Raw genomic sequence first — 24,152 nt, forward strand, 5'->3', positions numbered from 1 at the left:
AACTTTTTTTGAAAAAATCCCTAAGCCGCGCGGTCACAATTTCAGCAAAAATCTGACGTTCTGCAATTCACTCAGAAATGGTGCCAAACTGTTGCAAACGATCCCCTGAAAGCTTTTTTGGTGGAAACAGATGGGTTTTTATCATGGGAAACAGAATTAGCCCTCGACGTCGGAACAACTTTTTTTGAAAAAATCCCTAAGCCGCGCGGTCACAATTTCAGCAAAAATCTGACGTTCTGCAATTCACTCAAAAATGGTGACAAACTGTTGCAAACGATCCCCTGAAAGCTTTTTCGGTGGAAACAGATGGGTTTTTATCATGGGAAACAGAATTAGCCCTTGACGTCGGAACAACTTTTTTTGAAAAAATCCCTAAGCCGCGCGGTCACAATTTCAGCAAAAATCTGACGTTCTGCAATTCACTCAAAAATGGTGCCAAACTGTTGCAAACGATGCCCTGAAAGCTTTTTCAGTGGAAACAGATGTGTTTTTATCATGGGAAACAGAATTTGCCTTTGACGTCTGAACAACTTTTTTTGAAAAAATCCCTAAGGCGCGCGGTCACAATTTCAGCAAAAATCTGACGTTCTGCAATTCACTCAGAAATGGTGCCAAACTGCTGCAAACGATCTGCTGAAAGCTTTTTCGGTGGAAACAGATGGGTTTTTATCATGGGAAACAGAATTAGCCCTCGACGTCGGAACAACTTTTTTTGAAAAAATCCCTAAGCCGCGCGGTCACAATTTCATCAAATATCTGACGTTCTGCAAATCTTTCAAAAATGGTGCCAAACTGTTGCAAACGATCCCCTGAAAGCTTTTTCGGTGGAAACAGATGTGTTTTTATCATGGGAAACAGAATTAGGCCTTGACGTCTGAACAACTTTTTTTGAAAAAATCCCTAAGGCGCGCGGTCACAATTTCAGCAAAAATCTGACGATCTGCAATTCACTCAAAAATGGTGCCAAACTGTTGCAAACGATCCCCTGAAAGCTTTTTTGGTGGAAACAGATGTGTTTTTATCATGGGAAACAAAATTTGCCTTTGACGTCTGAACAACTTTTTTTGAAAAAAATCCCTAAGCCGCGCGGTCACAATTTCAGCAAACATCTGACTTTCTGCAATTCACTCAAAAATGCTGCCAAACTGTTTCAAACGATCCGCTGAAAGCTTTTTCGGTGGAAACAGATGTGTTTTTATCATGGGAAACAGAATTTGCCTTTGACGTCTGAACAACTTTTTTTGAAAAAATCCCTAAGGCGCGCGGTCACAATTTCAGCAAAAATCTGACGTTCTGCAATTCACTCAGAAATGGTGCCAAACTGTTGCAAACGATCCCCTGAAAGCTTTTTCGGTGGAAACAGATGTGTTTTTATCATGGGAAACAGAATTAGCCCTCGACGTCTGAACAACTTTTTCTGAAAAAATCCCTAAGCCGCGCGGTCACAATTTCAGCAAAAATCTGAGTTCTGCAATTCACTCAAAAATGGTGACAAACTGTTGGAAACGATCCCCTGAAAGCTTTTTCGGTGGAAACAGATGGGTTTTTATCATGGGAAACAGAATTAGCCCTTGACGTCGGAACAACTTTTTTTGAAAAAATCCCTAAGCCGCGCGGTCACAATTTCAGCAAAAATCTGACGTTCTGCAATTCACTCAAAAATGGTGCCAAACTGTTGCAAACGAAGCCCTGAAAGCTTTTTCAGTGGAAACAGATGTGTTTTTATCATGGGAAACAGAATTTGCCTTTGACGTCTGAACAACTTTTTTTGAAAAAATCCCTAAGGCGCGCGGTCACAATTTCAGCAAAAATCTGACGTTCTGCAATTCACTCAGAAATGGTGCCAAACTGCTGCAAACGATCTGCTGAAAGCTTTTTCGGTGGAAACAGATGGGTTTTTATCATGGGAAACAGAATTAGCCCTCGACGTCGGAACAACTTTTTTTGAAAAAAATCCCTAAGCCGCGCGGTCACAATTTCAGCAAAAATCTGACGTTCTGCAATTCACTCAGAAATGGTGCCAAACTGTTGCAAACGATCCCCTGAAAGCTTTTTTGGTGGAAACAGATGGGTTTATATCATGGGAAACAGAATTAGCCCTCGACGTCGGAACAACTTTTTTTGAAAAAATCCCTAAGCCGCGCGGTCACAATTTCATCAAATATCTGACGTTCTGCAAATCTTTCAAAAATGGTGCCAAACTGTTGCAAACGATCCCCTGAAAGCTTTTTCGGTGGAAACAGATGTGTTTTTATCATGGGAAACAGAATTAGGCCTTGACGTCTGAACAACTTTTTTTGAAAAAATCCCTAAGGCGCGCGGTCACAATTTCAGCAAAAATCTGACGATCTGCAATTCACTCAAAAATGGTGCCAAACTGTTGCAAACGATCCCCTGAAAGCTTTTTCGGTGGAAACAGATGTGTTTTTATCATGGGAAACAAAATTTGCCTTTGACGTCTGAACAACTTTTTTTGAAAAAATCCCTAAGCCGCGCGGTCACAACTTCAGCAAAAATCTGACTTTCTGCAATTCACTCAAAAATGCTGCCAAACTGTTTCAAACGATCCGCTGAAAGCTTTTTCGGTGGAAACAGATGTGTTTTTATCATGGGAAACAGAATTTGCCTTTGACGTCTGAACAACTTTTTTTGAAAAAATCCCTAAGGCGCGCGGTCACAATTTCAGCAAAAATCTGACGTTCTGCAATTCACTCAGAAATGGTGCCAAACTGTTGCAAACGATCCCCTGAAAGCTTTTTCGGTGGAAACAGATGTGTTTTTATCATGGGAAACAAAATTTGCCTTTGACGTCTGAACAACTTTTTCTGAAAAAATCCCTAAGCCGCGCGGTCACAATTTCAGCAAACATCTGACTTTCTGCAATTCACTCAAAAATGCTGCCAAACTGTTTCAAACGATCCGCTGAAAGCTTTTTCGGTGGAAACAGATGTGTTTTTATCATGGGAAACAGAATTTGCCTTTGACGTCTGAACAACTTTTTTTGAAAAAATCCCTAAGGCGCGCGGTCACAATTTCAGCAAAAATCTGACGTTCTGCAATTCACTCAGAAATGGTGCCAAACTGTTGCAAACGATCCCCTGAAAGCTTTTTCGGTGGAAACAGATGTGTTTTTATCATGGGAAACAGAATTAGCCCTCGACGTCTGAACAACTTTTTCTGAAAAAATCCCTAAGCCGCGCGGTCACAATTTCAGCAAAAATCTGAGTTCTGCAATTCACTCAAAAATGGTGACAAACTGTTGCAAACGATCCCCTGAAAGCTTTTTTGGTGGAAACAGATGTGTTTTTATCATGGGAAACAAAATTTGCCTTTGACGTCTGAACAACTTTTTTTGAAAAAATCCCTAAGCCGCGCGGTCACAATTTCAGCAAACATCTGACTTTCTGCAATTCACTCAAAAATGCTGCCAAACTGTTTCAAACGATCCGCTGAAAGCTTTTTCGGTGGAAACAGATGTGTTTTTATCATGGGAAACAGAATTTGCCTTTGACGTCTGAACAACTTTTTTTGAAAAAATCCCTAAGGCGCGCGGTCACAATTTCAGCAAAAATCTGACGTTCTGCAATTCACTCAGAAATGGTGCCAAACTGTTGCAAACGATCCCCTGAAAGCTTTTTCGGTGGAAACAGATGTGTTTTTATCATGGGAAACAGAATTAGCCCTCGACGTCTGAACAACTTTTTCTGAAAAAATCCCTAAGCCGCGCGGTCACAATTTCAGCAAAAATCTGAGTTCTGCAATTCACTCAAAAATGGTGACAAACTGTTGGAAACGATCCCCTGAAAGCTTTTTCGGTGGAAACAGATGGGTTTTTATCATGGGAAACAGAATTAGCCCTTGACGTCGGAACAACTTTTTTTGAAAAAATCCCTAAGCCGCGCGGTCACAATTTCAGCAAAAATCTGACGTTCTGCAATTCACTCAAAAATGGTGCCAAACTGTTGCAAACGAAGCCCTGAAAGCTTTTTCAGTGGAAACAGATGTGTTTTTATCATGGGAAACAGAATTTGCCTTTGACGTCTGAACAACTTTTTTTGAAAAAATCCCTAAGGCGCGCGGTCACAATTTCAGCAAAAATCTGACGTTCTGCAATTCACTCAGAAATGGTGCCAAACTGCTGCAAACGATCTGCTGAAAGCTTTTTCGGTGGAAACAGATGGGTTTTTATCATGGGAAACAGAATTAGCCCTCGACGTCGGAACAACTTTTTTTGAAAAAATCCCTAAGCCGCGCGGTCACAATTTCATCAAATATCTGACGTTCTGCAAATCTTTCAAAAATGGTGCCAAACTGTTGCAAACGATCCCCTGAAAGCTTTTTCGGTGGAAACAGATGTGTTTTTATCATGGGAAACAGAATTAGGCCTTGACGTCTGAACAACTTTTTTTGAAAAAATCCCTAAGGCGCGCGGTCACAATTTCAGCAAAAATCTGACGATCTGCAATTCACTCAAAAATGGTGCCAAACTGTTGCAAACGATGCCCTGAAAGCTTTTTTGGTGGAAACAGATGTGTTTTTATCATGGGAAACAGAATTTGCCTTTGACGTCTGAACAACTTTTTTTGAAAAAATCCCTAAGGCGCGCGGTCACAATTTCAGCAAAAATCTGACGTTCTGCAATTCACTCAGAAATGGTGCCAAACTGCTGCAAACGATCTGCTGAAAGCTTTTTCGGTGGAAACAGATGGGTTTTTATCATGGGAAACAGAATTAGCCCTCGACGTCGGAACAACTTTTTTTGAAAAAATCCCTAAGCCGCGCGGTCACAATTTCATCAAATATCTGACGTTCTGCAAATCTTTCAAAAATGGTGCCAAACTGTTGCAAACGATCCCCTGAAAGCTTTTTCGGTGGAAACAGATGTGTTTTTATCATGGGAAACAAAATTTGCCTTTGACGTCTGAACAACTTTTTTTGAAAAAATCCCTAAGCCGCGCGGTCACAATTTCAGCAAACATCTGACTTTCTGCAATTCACTCAAAAATGCTGCCAAACTGTTTCAAACGATCCGCTGAAAGCTTTTTCGGTGGAAACAGATGTGTTTTTATCATGGGAAACAGAATTTGCCTTTGACGTCTGAACAACTTTTTTTGAAAAAATCCCTAAGGCGCGCGGTCACAATTTCAGCAAAAATCTGACGTTCTGCAATTCACTCAGAAATGGTGCCAAACTGTTGCAAACGATCCCCTGAAAGCTTTTTCGGTGGAAACAGATGTGTTTTTATCATGGGAAACAGAATTAGCCCTCGACGTCTGAACAACTTTTTCTGAAAAAATCCTTAAGCCGCGCGGTCACAATTTCAGCAAAAATCTGAGTTCTGCAATTCACTCAAAAATGGTGACAAACTGTTGGAAACGATCCCCTGAAAGCTTTTTCGGTGGAAACAGATGGGTTTTTATCATGGGAAACAGAATTAGCCCTTGACGTCGGAACAACTTTTTTTGAAAAAATCCCTAAGCCGCGCGGTCACAATTTCAGCAAAAATCTGACGTTCTGCAATTCACTCAAAAATGGTGCCAAACTGTTGCAAACGAAGCCCTGAAAGCTTTTTCAGTGGAAACAGATGTGTTTTTATCATGGGAAACAGAATTTGCCTTTGACGTCTGAACAACTTTTTTTGAAAAAATCCCTAAGGCGCGCGGTCACAATTTCAGCAAAAATCTGACGTTCTGCAATTCACTCAGAAATGGTGCCAAACTGCTGCAAACGATCTGCTGAAAGCTTTTTCGGTGGAAACAGATGGGTTTTTATCATGGGAAACAGAATTAGCCCTCGACGTCGGAACAACTTTTTTTGAAAAAATCCCTAAGCCGCGCGGTCACAATTTCAGCAAAAATCTGACGTTCTGCAATTCACTCAGAAATGGTGCCAAACTGTTGCAAACGATCCCCTGAAAGCTTTTTTGGTGGAAACAGATGGGTTTATATCATGGGAAACAGAATTAGCCCTCGACGTCGGAACAACTTTTTTTGAAAAAATCCCTAAGCCGCGCGGTCACAATTTCATCAAATATCTGACGTTCTGCAAATCTTTCAAAAATGGTGCCAAACTGTTGCAAACGATCCCCTGAAAGCTTTTTCGGTGGAAACAGATGTGTTTTTATCATGGGAAACAGAATTAGGCCTTGACGTCTGAACAACTTTTTTTGAAAAAATCCCTAAGGCGCGCGGTCACAATTTCAGCAAAAATCTGACGATCTGCAATTCACTCAAAAATGGTGCCAAACTGTTGCAAACGATCCCCTGAAAGCTTTTTTGGTGGAAACAGATGTGTTTTTATCATGGGAAACAAAATTTCCCTTTGACGTCTGAACAACTTTTTTTGAAAAAATCCCTAAGCCGCGCGGTCACAATTTCAGCAAACATCTGACTTTCTGCAATTCACTCAAAAATGCTGCCAAACTGTTGCAAACGATCCGCTGAAAGCTTTTTCGGTGGAAACAGATGTGTTTTTATCATGGGAAACAGAATTTGCCTTTGACGTCTGAACAACTTTTTTTGAAAAAATCCCTAAGACGCGCGGTCACAATTTCAGCAAAAATCTGACGTTCTGCAATTCACTCAGAAATGGTGCCAAACTGTTGCAAACGATCCCCTGAAAGCTTTTTTGGTGGAAACAGATGGGTTTTTATCATGGGAAACAGAATTAGCCCTCGACGTCGGAACAACTTTTTTTGAAAAAATCCCTAAGGCGGGCGGTCACAATTTCAGGAAAAATCTGAGGTTCTGCAATTCACTCAGAAATGGTGCCCAACTGTTGCAAACGATCCGCTGAAAGCTTTTTCGGTGGAAACAGATGGGTTTTTATCATGGGAAACAGAATTAGCCCTCGACGTCGGAACAACTTTTTTTGAAAAAATCCCTAAGGCGCGCGGTCACAATTTCATCAAATATCTGACATTCTGCAAATCTTTCAAAAATGGTGCCAAACTGTTGCAGACGATCCCCTGAAAGCTTTTTCGGTGGAAACAGATGTGTTTTTATCATGGGAAACAGAATTAGCCCTTGACGTCTGAACAACTTTTTTTGAAAAAATCCCTAAGGCGCGCGGTCACAATTTCAGCAAAAATCTGACGTTCTGCAATTCTTTCAAAAATGGTGCCAAACTGTTTCAAACGATCCGCTGAAAGCTTTTTCGGTGGAAACAGATGGGTTTTTATCATGGGAAACAGAATTAGCCCTCGACGTCTGAACAACTTTTTTTGAAAAAATCCCTAAGGCGCGCGGTCACAATTTCAGCAAAAATCTGACGTTCTGCAATTCTTTCAAAAATTGTGCCAAACTGTTGCAAACGATCCCCTGAAAGCTTTTTCGGTGGAAACAGATGTGTTTTTATCATGGGAAACAGAATTAGCCCTCGACGTCTGAACAACTTTTTTTGAAAAAAACCCTAAGGCGCGCGGTCACAATTTCAGCAAATATCTGACTTTCTGCAATTCACTCAAAAATGGTGACAAACTGTTGCAAACGATCCCCTGAAAGCTTTTTCGGTGGAAACAGATGTGTTTTTATCATGGGAAACAGAATTAGCCCTCGACGTCGGAACAACTTTTTTTGAAAAAATCCCTAAGCCGCGCGGTCACAATTTCAGCAAAAATCTGACGTTCTGCAATTCACTCAAAAATGGTGCCAAACTGTTGCAAACGATGCCCTGAAAGCTTTTTCAGTGGAAACAGATGTGTTTTTATCATGGGAAACAGAATTTGCCTTTGACGTCTGAACAACTTTTTTTGAAAAAATCCCTAAGGCGCGCGGTCACAATTTCAGCAAAAATCTGACGTTCTGCAATTCACTCAGAAATGGTGCCAAACTGCTGCAAACGATCTGCTGAAAGCTTTTTCGGTGGAAACAGATGGGTTTTTATCATGGGAAACAGAATTAGCCCTCGACGTCGGAACAACTTTTTTTGAAAAAATCCCTAAGGCACGCGGTCACAATTTCAGCAAAAATCTGACGTTCTGCAATTCTTTCAAAAATGGTGCCAAACTGTTGCAAACGATCCCCTGAAAGCTTTTTCGGTGGAAACAGATGTGTTTTTATCATGGGAAACAGAATTAGCCCTCGACGTCTGAACAACTTTTTTTGAAAAAATCCCTAAGCCGCGCGGTCACAATTTCAGCAAAAATCTGACGTTCTACAATTCACTCAAAAATGGTGCCAAACTGTTGCAAACGATGCCCTGAAAGCTTTTTCAGTGGAAACAGATGTGTTTTTATCATGGGAAACAGAATTTGCCTTTGACGTCTGAACAACTTTTTTTGAAAAAATCCCTAAGGCGCGCGGTCACAATTTCAGCAAAAATCTGACGTTCTGCAATTCACTCAGAAATGGTGCCAAACTGCTGCAAACGATCTGCTGAAAGCTTTTTCGGTGGAAACAGATGGGTTTTTATCATGGGAAACAGAATTAGCCCTCGACGTCTGAACAACTTTTTTTGAAAAAATCCCTAAGCCGCGCGGTCACAATTTCAGCAAAAATCTGACGTTCTGCAATTCACTCAAAAATGGTGACAAACTGTTGCAAACGATCCCCTGAAAGCTTTTTCGGTGGAAACAGATGGGTTTTTATCATGGGAAACAGAATTAGCCCTTGACGTCGGAACAACTTTTTTTGAAAAAATCCCTAAGCCGCGCGGTCACAATTTCAGCAAAAATCTGACGTTCTGCAATTCACTCAAAAATGGTGCCAAACTGTTGCAAACGATGCCCTGAAAGCTTTTTCAGTGGAAACAGATGTGTTTTTATCATGGGAAAAAGAATTTGCCTTTGACGTCTGAACAACTTTTTTTGAAAAAATCCCTAAGGCGCGCGGTCACAATTTCAGGAAAAATCTGAGGTTCTGCAATTCACTCAGAAATGGTGCCAAAGTGCTGCAAACGATCTGCTGAAAGCTTTTTCGGTGGAAACAGATGGGTTTTTATCATGGGAAACAGAATTAGCCCTCGACGTCGGAACAACTTTTTTTGAAAAAATCCCTAAGCCGCGCGGTCACAATTTCATCAAATATCTGACGTTCTGCAAATCTTTCAAAAATGGTGCCAAACTGTTGCAAACGATTACCTGAAAGCTTTTTCGGTGGAAACAGATGTGTTTTTATCATGGGAAACAGAATTTGCCTTTGACGTCTGAACAACTTTTTTTGAAAAAATCCCTAAGGCGCGCGGTCACAATTTCAGCAAAAATCTGAAGTTCTGCAATTCACTCAGAAATGGTGCCAAACTGTTGCAAACGATCCCCTGAAAGCTTTTTCGGTGGAAACAGATGTGTTTTTATCATGGGAAACAGAATTAGCCCTCGACGTCTGAACAACTTTTTCTGAAAAAATCCCTAAGCCGCGCGGTCACAATTTCAGCAAAAATCTGAGTTCTGCAATTCACTCAAAAATGGTGACAAACTGTTGGAAACGATCCCCTGAAAGCTTTTTCGGTGGAAACAGATGGGTTTTTATCATGGGAAACAGAATTAGCCCTTGACGTCGGAACAACTTTTTTTGAAAAAATCCCTAAGCCGCGCGGTCACAATTTCAGCAAAAATCTGACGTTCTGCAATTCACTCAAAAATGGTGCCAAACTGTTGCAAACGAAGCCCTGAAAGCTTTTTCAGTGGAAACAGATGTGTTTTTATCATGGGAAACAGAATTTGCCTTTGACGTCTGAACAACTTTTTTTGAAAAAATCCCTAAGGCGCGCGGTCACAATTTCAGCAAAAATCTGACGTTCTGCAATTCACTCAGAAATGGTGCCAAACTGCTGCAAACGATCTGCTGAAAGCTTTTTCGGTGGAAACAGATGGGTTTTTATCATGGGAAACAGAATTAGCCCTCGACGTCGGAACAACTTTTTTTGAAAAAATCCCTAAGCCGCGCGGTCACAATTTCATCAAATATCTGACGTTCTGCAAATCTTTCAAAAATGGTGCCAAACTGTTGCAAACGATCCCCTGAAAGCTTTTTCGGTGGAAACAGATGTGTTTTTATCATGGGAAACAGAATTAGGCCTTGACGTCTGAACAACTTTTTTTGAAAAAATCCCTAAGGCGCGCGGTCACAATTTCAGCAAAAATCTGACGATCTGCAATTCACTCAAAAATGGTGCCAAACTGTTGCAAACGATGCCCTGAAAGCTTTTTTGGTGGAAACAGATGTGTTTTTATCATGGGAAACAGAATTTGCCTTTGACGTCTGAACAACTTTTTTTGAAAAAATCCCTAAGGCGCGCGGTCACAATTTCAGCAAAAATCTGACGATCTGCAATTCACTCAAAAATGGTGCCAAACTGTTGCAAACGATCCCCTGAAAGCTTTTTTGGTGGAAACAGATGTGTTTTTATCATGGGAAACAAAATTTGCCTTTGACGTCTGAACAACTTTTTTTGAAAAAATCCCTAAGCCGCGCGGTCACAATTTCAGCAAACATCTGACTTTCTGCAATTCACTCAAAAATGCTGCCAAACTGTTTCAAACGATCCGCTGAAAGCTTTTTCGGTGGAAACAGATGTGTTTTTATCATGGGAAACAGAATTTGCCTTTGACGTCTGAACAACTTTTTTTGAAAAAATCCCTAAGGCGCGCGGTCACAATTTCAGCAAAAATCTGACGTTCTGCAATTCACTCAGAAATGGTGCCAAACTGTTGCAAACGATCCCCTGAAAGCTTTTTCGGTGGAAACAGATGTGTTTTTATCATGGGAAACAGAATTAGCCCTCGACGTCTGAACAACTTTTTCTGAAAAAATCCCTAAGCCGCGCGGTCACAATTTCAGCAAAAATCTGAGTTCTGCAATTCACTCAAAAATGGTGACAAACTGTTGGAAACGATCCCCTGAAAGCTTTTTCGGTGGAAACAGATGGGTTTTTATCATGGGAAACAGAATTAGCCCTTGACGTCGGAACAACTTTTTTTGAAAAAATCCCTAAGCCGCGCGGTCACAATTTCAGCAAAAATCTGACGTTCTGCAATTCACTCAAAAATGGTGCCAAACTGTTGCAAACGAAGCCCTGAAAGCTTTTTCAGTGGAAACAGATGTGTTTTTATCATGGGAAACAGAATTTGCCTTTGACGTCTGAACAACTTTTTTTGAAAAAATCCCTAAGGCGCGCGGTCACAATTACAGCAAAAATCTGACGTTCTGCAATTCACTCAGAAATGGTGCCAAACTGCTGCAAACGATCTGCTGAAAGCTTTTTCGGTGGAAACAGATGGGTTTTTATCATGGGAAACAGAATTAGCCCTCGACGTCGGAACAACTTTTTTTGAAAAAATCCCTAAGCCGCGCGGTCACAATTTCAGCAAAAATCTGACGTTCTGCAATTCACTCAGAAATGGTGCCAAACTGTTGCAAACGATCCCCTGAAAGCTTTTTTGGTGGAAACAGATGGGTTTATATCATGGGAAACAGAATTAGCCCTCGACGTCGGAACAACTTTTTTTGAAAAAATCCCTAAGCCGCGCGGTCACAATTTCATCAAATATCTGACGTTCTGCAAATCTTTCAAAAATGGTGCCAAACTGTTGCAAACGATCCCCTGAAAGCTTTTTCGGTGGAAACAGATGTGTTTTTATCATGGGAAACAGAATTAGGCCTTGACGTCTGAACAACTTTTTTTGAAAAAATCCCTAAGGCGCGCGGTCACAATTTCAGCAAAAATCTGACGATCTGCAATTCACTCAAAAATGGTGCCAAACTGTTGCAAACGATCCCCTGAAAGCTTTTTTGGTGGAAACAGATGTGTTTTTATCATGGGAAACAAAATTTCCCTTTGACGTCTGAACAACTTTTTTTGAAAAAATCCCTAAGCCGCGCGGTCACAATTTCAGCAAACATCTGACTTTCTGCAATTCACTCAAAAATGCTGCCAAACTGTTGCAAACGATCCGCTGAAAGCTTTTTCGGTGGAAACAGATGTGTTTTTATCATGGGAAACAGAATTTGCCTTTGACGTCTGAACAACTTTTTTTGAAAAAATCCCTAAGACGCGCGGTCACAATTTCAGCAAAAATCTGACGTTCTGCAATTCACTCAGAAATGGTGCCAAACTGTTGCAAACGATCCCCTGAAAGCTTTTTTGGTGGAAACAGATGGGTTTTTATCATGGGAAACAGAATTAGCCCTCGACGTCGGAACAACTTTTTTTGAAAAAATCCCTAAGGCGGGCGGTCACATTTTCAGGAAAAATCTGAGGTTCTGCAATTCACTCAGAAATGGTGCCCAACTGTTGCAAACGATCCGCTGAAAGCTTTTTCGGTGGAAACAGATGGGTTTTTATCATGGGAAACAGAATTAGCCCTCGACGTCGGAACAACTTTTTTTGAAAAAATCCCTAAGGCGCGCGGTCACAATTTCATCAAATATCTGACATTCTGCAAATCTTTCAAAAATGGTGCCAAACTGTTGCAGACGATCCCCTGAAAGCTTTTTCGGTGGAAACAGATGTGTTTTTATCATGGGAAACAGAATTAGCCCTTGACGTCTGAACAACTTTTTTTGAAAAAATCCCTAAGGCGCGCGGTCACAATTTCAGCAAAAATCTGACGTTCTGCAATTCTTTCAAAAATGGTGCCAAACTGTTTCAAACGATCCGCTGAAAGCTTTTTCGGTGGAAACAGATGGGTTTTTATCATGGGAAACAGAATTAGCCCTCGACGTCTGAACAACTTTTTTTGAAAAAATCCCTAAGGCGCGCGGTCACAATTTCAGCAAAAATCTGACGTTCTGCAATTCTTTCAAAAATTGTGCCAAACTGTTGCAAACGATCCCCTGAAAGCTTTTTCGGTGGAAACAGATGTGTTTTTATCATGGGAAACAGAATTAGCCCTCGACGTCTGAACAACTTTTTTTGAAAAAAACCCTAAGGCGCGCGGTCACAATTTCAGCAAATATCTGACTTTCTGCAATTCACTCAAAAATGGTGACAAACTGTTGCAAACGATCCCCTGAAAGCTTTTTCGGTGGAAACAGATGTGTTTTTATCATGGGAAACAGAATTAGCCCTCGACGTCGGAACAACTTTTTTTGAAAAAATCCCTAAGCCGCGCGGTCACAATTTCAGCAAAAATCTGACGTTCTGCAATTCACTCAAAAATGGTGCCAAACTGTTGCAAACGATGCCCTGAAAGCTTTTTCAGTGGAAACAGATGTGTTTTTATCATGGGAAACAGAATTTGCCTTTGACGTCTGAACAACTTTTTTTGAAAAAATCCCTAAGGCGCGCGGTCACAATTTCAGCAAAAATCTGACGTTCTGCAATTCACTCAGAAATGGTGCCAAACTGCTGCAAACGATCTGCTGAAAGCTTTTTCGGTGGAAACAGATGGGTTTTTATCATGGGAAACAGAATTAGCCCTCGACGTCGGAACAACTTTTTTTGAAAAAATCCCTAAGTCACGCGGTCACAATTTCAGCAAAAATCTGACGTTCTGCAATTCTTTCAAAAATGGTGCCAAACTGTTTCAAACGATCCCCTGAAAGCTTTTTCGGTGGAAACAGATGTGTTTTTATCATGGGAAACAGAATTAGCCCTCGACGTCTGAACAACTTTTTTTGAAAAAATCCCTAAGCCGCGCGGTCACAATTTCAGCAAAAATCTGACGTTCTACAATTCACTCAAAAATGGTGCCAAACTGTTGCAAACGATGCCCTGAAAGCTTTTTCAGTGGAAACAGATGTGTTTTTATCATGGGAAACAGAATTTGCCTTTGATGTCTGAACAACTTTTTTTGAAAAAATCCCTAAGGCGCGCGGTCACAATTTCAGCAAAAATCTGACGTTCTGCAATTCACTCAGAAATGGTGCCAAACTGCTGCAAACGATCTGCTGAAAGCTTTTTCGGTGGAAACAGATGGGTTTTTATCATGGGAAACAGAATTAGCCCTCGACGTCTGAACAACTTTTTTTGAAAAAATCCCTAAGCCGCGCGGTCACAATTTCAGCAAAAATCTGACGTTCTGCAATTCACTCAAAAATGGTGACAAACTGTTGCAAACGATCCCCTGAAAGCTTTTTCGGTGGAAACAGATGGGTTTTTATCATGGGAAACAGAATTAGCCCTTGACGTCGGAACAACTTTTTTTGAAAAAATCCCTAAGCCGCGCGGTCACAATTTCAGCAAAAATCTGACGTTCTGCAATTCACTCAAAAATGGTGCCAAACTGTTGCAAACGATGCCCTGAAAGCTTTTTCAGTGGAAACAGATGTGTTTTTATCATGGGAAAAAGAATTTGCCTTTGACGTCTGAACAACTTTTTTTGAAAAAATCCCTAAGGCGCGCGGTCACAATTTCAGCAAAAATCTGACGTTCTGCAATTCACTCAGAAATGGTGCCAAACTGCTGCAAACGATCTGCTGAAAGCTTTTTCGGTGGAAACAGATGGGTTTTTATCATGGGAAACAGAATTAGCCCTCGACGTCGGAACAACTTTTTTTGAAAAAATCCCTAAGCCGCGCGGTCACAATTTCATCAAATATCTGACGTTCTGCAAATCTTTCAAAAATGGTGCCAAACTGTTGCAAACGATTACCTGAAAGCTTTTTCGGTGGAAACAGATGTGTTTTTATCATGGGAAACAGAATTTGCCTTTGACGTCTGAACAACTTTTTTTGAAAAAATCCCTAAGGCACGCGGTCACAATTTCAGCAAAAATCTGACGTTCTGCAATTCACTCAGAAATGGTGCCAAACTGTTGCAAACGATCCCCTGAAAGCTTTTTCGGTGGAAACAGATGTGTTTTTATCATGGGAAACAGAATTAGCCCTCGACGTCTGAACAACTTTTTCTGAAAAAATCCCTAAGCCGCGCGGTCACAATTTCAGCAAAAATCTCAGTTCTGCAATTCACTCAAAAATGGTGACAAACTGTTGGAAACGATCCCCTGAAAGCTTTTTCGGTGGAAACAGATGGGTTTTTATCATGGGAAACAGAATTAGCCCTTGACGTCGGAACAACTTTTTTTGAAAAAATCCCTAAGCCGCGCGGTCACAATTTCAGCAAAAATCTGACGTTCTGCAATTCACTCAAAAATGGTGCCAAACTGTTGCAAACGAAGCCCTGAAAGCTTTTTCGGTGGAAACAGATGTGTTTTTATCATGGGAAACAGAATTAGCCCTTGACGTCTGAACAACTTTTTTTGAAAAAATCCCTAAGGCGCGCGGTCACAATTTCAGCAAAAATCTGACGTTCTGCAATTCACTCAAAAATGGTGCCAAACTGTTGCAAACGAAGCCCTGAAAGCTTTTTCAGTGGAAACAGATGTGTTTTTATCATGGGAAACAGAATTTGCCTTTGACGTCTGAATAACTTTTTTTGAAAAAATCCCTAAGCCGCGCGGTCACAATTTCAGCAAAAATCTGACGTTCTGCAATTCACTCAGAAATGGTGCCAAACTGCTGCAAACGATCTGCTGAAAGCTTTTTCGGTGGAAACAGATGGGTTTTTATCATGGGAAACAGAATTAGCCCTCGACGTCGGAACAACTTTTTTTGAAAAAATCCCTAAGCCGCGCGGTCACAATTTCAGCAAAAATCTGACGTTCTGCAATTCACTCAGAAATGGTGCCAAACTGTTGCAAACGATCCCCTGAAAGCTTTTTTGGTGGAAACAGATGGGTTTTTATCATGGGAAACAGAATTAGCCCTCGACGTCGGAACAACTTTTTTTGAAAAAATCCCTAAGCCGCGCGGTCACAATTTCAGCAAAAATCTGACGTTCTGCAATTCACTCAAAAATGGTGACAAACTGTTGCAAACGATCCCCTGAAAGCTTTTTCGGTGGAAACAGATGTGTTTTTATCATGGGAAACAGAATTAGCCCTTGACGTCTGAACAACTTTTTTTGAAAAAATCCCTAAGGCGCGCGGTCACAATTTCAGCAAAAATCTGACGATCTGCAATTCACTCAAAAATGGTGCCAAACTGTTGCAAACGATCCCCTGAAAGCTTTTTCGGTGGAAACAGATGTGTTTTTATCATGGGAAACAAAATTTGCCTTTGACGTCTGAACAACTTTTTTTGAAAAAATCCCTAAGCCGCGCGGTCACAATTTCAGCAAACATCTGACTTTCTGCAATTCACTCAAAAATGCTGCCAAACTGTTTCAAACGATCCGCTGAAAGCTTTTTCGGTGGAAACAGATGTGTTTTTATCATGGGAAACAGAATTTGCCTTTGACGTCTGAACAACTTTTTTTGAAAAAATCCCTAAGGCGCGCGGTCACAATTTCAGCAAAAATCTGACGTTCTGCAATTCACTCAGAAATGGTGCCAAACTGTTGCAAACGATCCCCTGAAAGCTTTTTCGGTGGAAACAGATGTGTTTTTATCATGGGAAACAAAATTTGCCTTTGACGTCTGAACAACTTTTTCTGAAAAAATCCCTAAGCCGCGCGGTCACAATTTCAGCAAACATCTGACTTTCTGCAATTCACTCAAAAATGCTGCCAAACTGTTTCAAACGATCCGCTGAAAGCTTTTTCAGTGGAAACAGATGTGTTTTTATCATGGGAAACAGAATTTGCCTTTGACGTCTGAACAACTTTTTTTGAAAAAATCCCTAAGGCGCGCGGTCCGAATTTCAGCAAAAATCTGACGTTCTGCAATTCACTCAGAAATGGTGCCAAACTGTTGCAAACGATCCCCTGAAAGCTTTTTCGGTGGAAACAGATGTGTTTTTATCATGGGAAACAGAATTAGCCCTCGACGTCTGAACAACTTTTTCTGAAAAAATCCCTAAGCCGCGCGGTCACAATTTCAGCAAAAATCTGAGTTCTGCAATTCACTCAAAAATGGTGACAAACTGTTGCAAACGATCCCCTGAAAGCTTTTTTGGTGGAAACAGATGTGTTTTTATCATGGGAAACAAAATTTGCCTTTGACGTCTGAACAACTTTTTTTGAAAAAATCCCTAAGCCGCGCGGTCACAATTTCAGCAAACATCTGACTTTCTGCAATTCACTCAAAAATGCTGCCAAACTGTTTCAAACGATCCGCTGAAAGCTTTTTCGGTGGAAACAGATGTGTTTTTATCATGGGAAACAGAATTTGCCTTTGACGTCTGAACAACTTTTTTTGAAAAAATCCCTAAGGCGCGCGGTCACAATTTCAGCAAAAATCTGACGTTCTGCAATTCACTCAGAAATGGTGCCAAACTGTTGCAAACGATCCCCTGAAAGCTTTTTCGGTGGAAACAGATGTGTTTTTATCATGGGAAACAGAATTAGCCCTCGACGTCTGAACAACTTTTTCTGAAAAAATCCCTAAGCCGCGCGGTCACAATTTCAGCAAAAATCTGAGTTCTGCAATTCACTCAAAAATGGTGACAAACTGTTGGAAACGATCCCCTGAAAGCTTTTTCGGTGGAAACAGATGGGTTTTTATCATGGGAAACAGAATTAGCCCTTGACGTCGGAACAACTTTTTTTGAAAAAATCCCTAAGCCGCGCGGTCACAATTTCAGCAAAAATCTGACGTTCTGCAATTCACTCAAAAATGGTGCCAAACTGTTGCAAACGAAGCCCTGAAAGCTTTTTCAGTGGAAACAGATGTGTTTTTATCATGGGAAACAGAATTTGCCTTTGACGTCTGAACAACTTTTTTTGAAAAAATCCCTAAGGCGCGCGGTCACAATTTCAGCAAAAATCTGACGTTCTGCAATTCACTCAGAAATGGTGCCAAACTGCTGCAAACGATCTGCTGAAAGCTTTTTCGGTGGAAACAGATGGGTTTTTATCATGGGAAACAGAATTAGCCCTCGACGTCGGAACAACTTTTTTTGAAAAAATCCCTAAGCCGCGCGGTCACAATTTCATCAAATATCTGACGTTCTGCAAATCTTTCAAAAATGGTGCCAAACTGTTGCAAACGATCCCCTGAAAGCTTTTTCGGTGGAAACAGATGTGTTTTTATCATGGGAAACAGAATTAGGCCTTGACGTCTGAACAACTTCTTTTGAAAAAATCCCTAAGGCGCGCGGTCACAATTTCAGCAAAAATCTGACGATCTGCAATTCACTCAAAAATGGTGCCAAACTGTTGCAAACGATGCCCTGAAAGCTTTTTTGGTGGAAACAGATGTGTTTTTATCATGGGAAACAGAATTTGCCTTTGACGTCTGAACAACTTTTTTTGAAAAAATCCCTAAGGCGCGCGGTCACAATTTCAGCAAAAATCTGACGTTCTGCAATTCACTCAGAAATGGTGCCAAACTGCTGCAAACGATCTGCTGAAAGCTTTTTCGGTGGAAACAGATGGGTTTTTATCATGGGAAACAGAATTAGCCCTCGACGTCGGAACAACTTTTTTTGAAAAAATCCCTAAGCCGCGCGGTCACAATTTCATCAAATATCTGACGTTCTGCAAATCTTTCAAAAATGGTGCCAAACTGTTGCAAACGATCCCCTGAAAGCTTTTTCGGTGGAAACAGATGTGTTTTTATCATGGGAAACAGAATTAGGCCTTGACGTCTGAACAACTTTTTTTGAAAAAATCCCTAAGGCGCGCGGTCACAATTTCAGCAAAAATCTGACGATCTGCAATTCACTCAAAAATGGTGCCAAACTGTTGCAAACGATCCCCTGAAAGCTTTTTTGGTGGAAACAGATGTGTTTTTATCATGGGAAACAAAATTTGCCTTTGACGTCTGAACAACTTTTTTTGAAAAAATCCCTAAGCCGCGCGGTCACAATTTCAGCAAACATCTGACTTTCTGCAATTCACTCAAAAATGCTGCCAAACTGTTTCAAACGATCCGCTGAAAGCTTTTTCGGTGGAAACAGATGTGTTTTTATCATGGGAAACAGAATTTGCCTTTGACGTCTGAACAACTTTTTTTGAAAAAATCCCTAAGGCGCGTGGTCACAATTTCAGCAAAAATCTGACGTTCTGCAATTCACTCAGAAATGGTGCCAAACTGTTGCAAACGATCCCCTGAAAGCTTTTTCGGTGGAAACAGATGTGTTTTTATCATGGGAAACAGAATTAGCCCTCGACGTCTGAACAACTTTTTCTGAAGAAATCCCTAAGCCGCGCGGTCACAATTTCAGCAAAAATCTGAGTTCTGCAATTCACTCAAAAATGGTGACAAACTGTTGGAAACGATCCCCTGAAAGCTTTTTCGGTGGAAACAGATGGGTTTTTATCATGGGAAACAGAATTAGCCCTTGACGTCGGAACAACTTTTTTTGAAAAAATCCCTAAGCCGCGCGGTCACAATTTCAGCAAAAATCTGACGTTCTGCAATTCACTCAAAAATGGTGCCAAACTGTTGCAAACGAAGCCCTGAAAGCTTTTTCAGTGGAAACAGATGTGTTTTTATCATGGGAAACAGAATTTGTCTTTGACGTCTGAACAACTTTTTTTGAAAAAATCCCTAAGGCGCGCGGTCACAATTTCAGCAAAAATCTGACGTTCTGCAATTCACTCAGAAATGGTGCCAAACTGCTGCAAACGATCTGCTGAAAGCTTTTTCGGTGGAAACAGATGGGTTTTTATCATGGGAAACAGAATTAGCCCTCGACGTCGGAACAACTTTTTTTGAAAAAATCCCTAAGCCGCGCGGTCACAATTTCAGCAAAAATCTGACGTTCTGCAATTCACTCAGAAATGGTGCCAAACTGTTGCAAACGATCCCCTGAAAGCTTTTTTGGTGGAAACAGATGGGTTTATATCATGGGAAACAGAATTAGCCCTCGACGTCGGAACAACTTTTTTTGAAAAAATCCCTAAGCCGCGCGGTCACAATTTCATCAAATATCTGACGTTCTGCAAATCTTTCAAAAATGGTGCCAAACTGTTGCAAACGATCCCCTGAAAGCTTTTTCGGTGGAAACAGATGTGTTTTTATCATGGGAAACAGAATTAGGCCTTGACGTCTGAACAACTTTTTTTGAAAAAATCCCTAAGGCGCGCGGTCACAATTTCAGCAAAAATCTGACGATCTGCAATTCACTCAAAAATGGTGCCAAACTGTTGCAAACGATCCCCTGAAAGCTTTTTTGGTGGAAACAGATGTGTTTTTATCATGGGAAACAAAATTTCCCTTTGACGTCTGAACAACTTTTTTTGGAAAAATCCCTAAGCCGCGCGGTCACAATTTCAGCAAACATCTGACTTTCTGCAATTCACTCAAAAATGCTGCCAAACTGTTGCAAACGATCCGCTGAAAGCTTTTTCGGTGGAAACAGATGTGTTTTTATCATGGGAAACAGAATTTGCCTTTGACGTCTGAACAACTTTTTTTGAAAAAATCCCTAAGACGCGCGGTCACAATTTCAGCAAAAATCTGACGTTCTGCAATTCACTCAGAAATGGTGCCAAACTGTTGCAAACGATCCCCTGAAAGCTTTTTTGGTGGAAACAGATGGGTTTTTATCATGGGAAACAGAATTAGCCCTCGACGTCGGAACAACTTTTTTTGAAAAAATCCCTAAGGCGGGCGGTCACAATTTCAGGAAAAATCTGAGGTTCTGCAATTCACTCAGAAATGGTGCCCAACTGTTGCAAACGATCCGCTGAAAGCTTTTTCGGTGGAAACAGATGGGTTTTTATCATGGGAAACAGAATTAGCCCTCGACGTCGGAACAACTTTTTTTGAAAAAATCCCTAAGGCGCGCGGTCACAATTTCATCAAATATCTGACATTCTGCAAATCTTTCAAAAATGGTGCCAAACTGTTGCAGACGATCCCCTGAAAGCTTTTTCGGTGGAAACAGATGTGTTTTTATCATGGGAAACAGAATTAGCCCTTGACGTCTGAACAACTTTTTTTGAAAAAATCCCTAAGGCGCGCGCTCACAATTTCAGCAAAAATCTGACGTTCTGCAATTCTTTCAAAAATGGTGCCAAACTGTTTCAAACGATCCGCTGAAAGCTTTTTCGGTGGAAACAGATGGGTTTTTATCATGGGAAACAGAATTAGCCCTCGACGTCTGAACAACTTTTTTTGAAAAAATCCCTAAGGCGCGCGGTCACAATTTCAGCAAAAATCTGACGTTCTGCAATTCTTTCAAAAATTGTGCCAAACTGTTGCAAACGATCCCCTGAAAGCTTTTTCGGTGGAAACAGATGTGTTTTTATCATGGGAAACAGAATTAGCCCTCGACGTCTGAACAACTTTTTTTGAAAAAAACCCTAAGGCGCGCGGTCACAATTTCAGCAAATATCTGACTTTCTGCAATTCACTCAAAAATGGTGACAAACTGTTGCAAACGATCCCCTGAAAGCTTTTTCGGTGGAAACAGATGTGTTTTTATCATGGGAAACAGAATTAGCCCTCGACGTCTGAACAACTTTTTTTGAAAAAAACCCTAAGGCGCGCGGTCACAATTTCAGCAAAAATCTGACGTTCTGCAATTCACTCAAAAATGGTGCCAAACTGTTGCAAACGATGCCCTGAAAGCTTTTTCAGTGGAAACAGATGTGTTTTTATCATGGGAAACAGAATTTGCCTTTGACGTCTGAACAACTTTTTTTGAAAAAATCCCTAAGGCGCGCGGTCACAATTTCAGCAAAAATCTGACGTTCTGCAATTCACTCAGAAATGGTGCCAAACTGCTGCAAACGATCTGCTGAAAGCTTTTTCGGTGGAAACAGATGGGTTTTTATCATGGGAAACAGAATTAGCCCTCGACGTCTGAACAACTTTTTTTGAAAAAATCCCTAAGCCGCGCGGTCACAATTTCAGCAAAAATCTGACGTTCTGCAATTCACTCAAAAATGGTGACAAACTGTTGCAAACGATCCCCTGAAAGCTTTTTCGGTGGAAACAGATGGGTTTTTATCATGGGAAACAGAATTAGCCCTTGACGTCGGAACAACTTTTTTTGAAAAAATCCCTAAGCCGCGCGGTCACAATTTCAGCAAAAATCTGACGTTCTGCAATTCACTCAAAAATGGTGCCAAACTGTTGCAAACGATGCCCTGAAAGCTTTTTCAGTGGAAACAGATGTGTTTTTATCATGGGAAAAAGAATTTGCCTTTGACGTCTGAACAACTTTTTTTGAAAAAATCCCTAAGGCGCGCGGTCACAATTTCAGCAAAAATCTGACGTTCTGCAATTCACTCAGAAATGGTGCCAAACTGCTGCAAACGATCTGCTGAAAGCTTTTTCGGTGGAAACAGATGGGTTTTTATCATGGGAAACAGAATTAGCCCTCGACGTCGGAACAACTTTTTTTGAAAAAATCCCTAAGCCGCGCCGTCACAATTTCATCAAATATCTGACGTTCTGCAAATCTTTCAAAAATGGTGCCAAACTGTTGCAAACGATTACCTGAAAGCTTTTTCGGTGGAAACAGATGTGTTTTTATCATGGGAAACAGAATTTGCCTTTGACGTCTGAACAACTTTTTTTGAAAAAATCCCTAAGGCCCGCGGTCACAATTTCAGCAAAAATCTGACGTTCTGCAATTCACTCAGAAATGGTGCCAAACTGTTGCAAACGATCCCCTGAAAGCTTTTTCGGTGGAAACAGATGTGTTTTTATCATGGGAAACAGAATTAGCCCTCGACGTCTGAACAACTTTTTCTGAAAAAATCCCTAAGCCGCGCGGTCACAATTTCAGCAAAAATCTGAGTTCTGCAATTCACTCAAAAATGGTGACAAACTGTTGGAAACGATCCCCTGAAAGCTTTTTCGGTGGAAACAGATGGGTTTTTATCATGGGAAACAGAATTAGCCCTTGACGTCGGAACAACTTTTTTTGAAAAAATCCCTAAGCCGCGCGGTCACAATTTCAGCAAAAATCTGACGTTCTGCAATTCACTCAAAAATGGTGCCAAACTGTTGCAAACGAAGCCCTGAAAGCTTTTTCAGTGGAAACAGATGTGTTTTTATCATGGGAAACAGAATTTGCCTTTGACGTCTGAACAACTTTTTTTGAAAAAATCCCTAAGGCGCGCGGTCACAATTTCAGCAAAAATCTGACGTTCTGCAATTCACTCAGAAATGGTGCCAAACTGCTGCAAACGATCTGCTGAAAGCTTTTTCGGTGGAAACAGATGGGTTTTTATCATGGGAAACAGAATTAGCCCTCGACGTCGGAACAACTTTTTTTGAAAAAATCCCTAAGCCGCGCGGTCACAATTTCATCAAATATCTGACGTTCTGCAAATCTTTCAAAAATGGTGCCAAACTGTTGCAAACGATCCCCTGAAAGCTTTTTCGGTGGAAACAGATGTGTTTTTATCATGGGAAACAGAATTAGGCCTTGACGTCTGAACAACTTTTTTTGAAAAAATCCCTAAGGCGCGCGGTCACAATTTCAGCAAAAATCTGACGATCTGCAATTCACTCAAAAATGGTGCCAAACTGTTGCAAACGATGCCCTGAAAGCTTTTTTGGTGGAAACAGATGTGTTTTTATCATGGGAAACAGAATTTGCCTTTGACGTCTGAACAACTTTTTTTGAAAAAATCCCTAAGGCGCGCGGTCACAATTTCAGCAAAAATCTGACGTTCTGCAATTCACTCAGAAATGGTGCCAAACTGCTGCAAACGATCTGCTGAAAGCTTTTTCGGTGGAAACAGATGGGTTTTTATCATGGGAAACAGAATTAGCCCTCGACGTCGGAACAACTTTTTTTGAAAAAATCCCTAAGCCGCGCGGTCACAATTTCATCAAATATCTGACGTTCTGCAAATCTTTCAAAAATGGTGCCAAACTGTTGCAAACGATCCCCTGAAAGCTTTTTCGGTGGAAACAGATGTGTTTTTATCATGGGAAACAGAATTAGGCCTTGACGTCTGAACAACTTTTTTTGAAAAAATCCCTAAGGCGCGCGGTCACAATTTCAGCAAAAATCTGACGATCTGCAATTCACTCAAAAATGGTGCCAAACTGTTGCAAACGATCCCCTGAAAGCTTTTTTGGTGGAAACAGATGTGTTTTTATCATGGGAAACAAAATTTGCCTTTGACGTCTGAACAACTTTTTTTGAAAAAATCCCTAAGCCGCGCGGTCACAATTTCAGCAAACATCTGACTTTCTGCAATTCACTCAAAAATGCTGCCAAACTGTTTCAAACGATCCGCTGAAAGCTTTTTCGGTGGAAACAGATGTGTTTTTATCATGGGAAACAGAATTTGCCTTTGACGTCTGAACAACTTTTTTTGAAAAAATCCCTAAGGCGCGCGGTCACAATTTCAGCAAA

This window comes from Podarcis tiliguerta, assembly GCF_965153285.1.
Source record: "Podarcis tiliguerta genome assembly, chromosome: 5".
Lineage (NCBI taxonomy): Eukaryota > Metazoa > Chordata > Lepidosauria > Squamata > Lacertidae > Podarcis > Podarcis tiliguerta.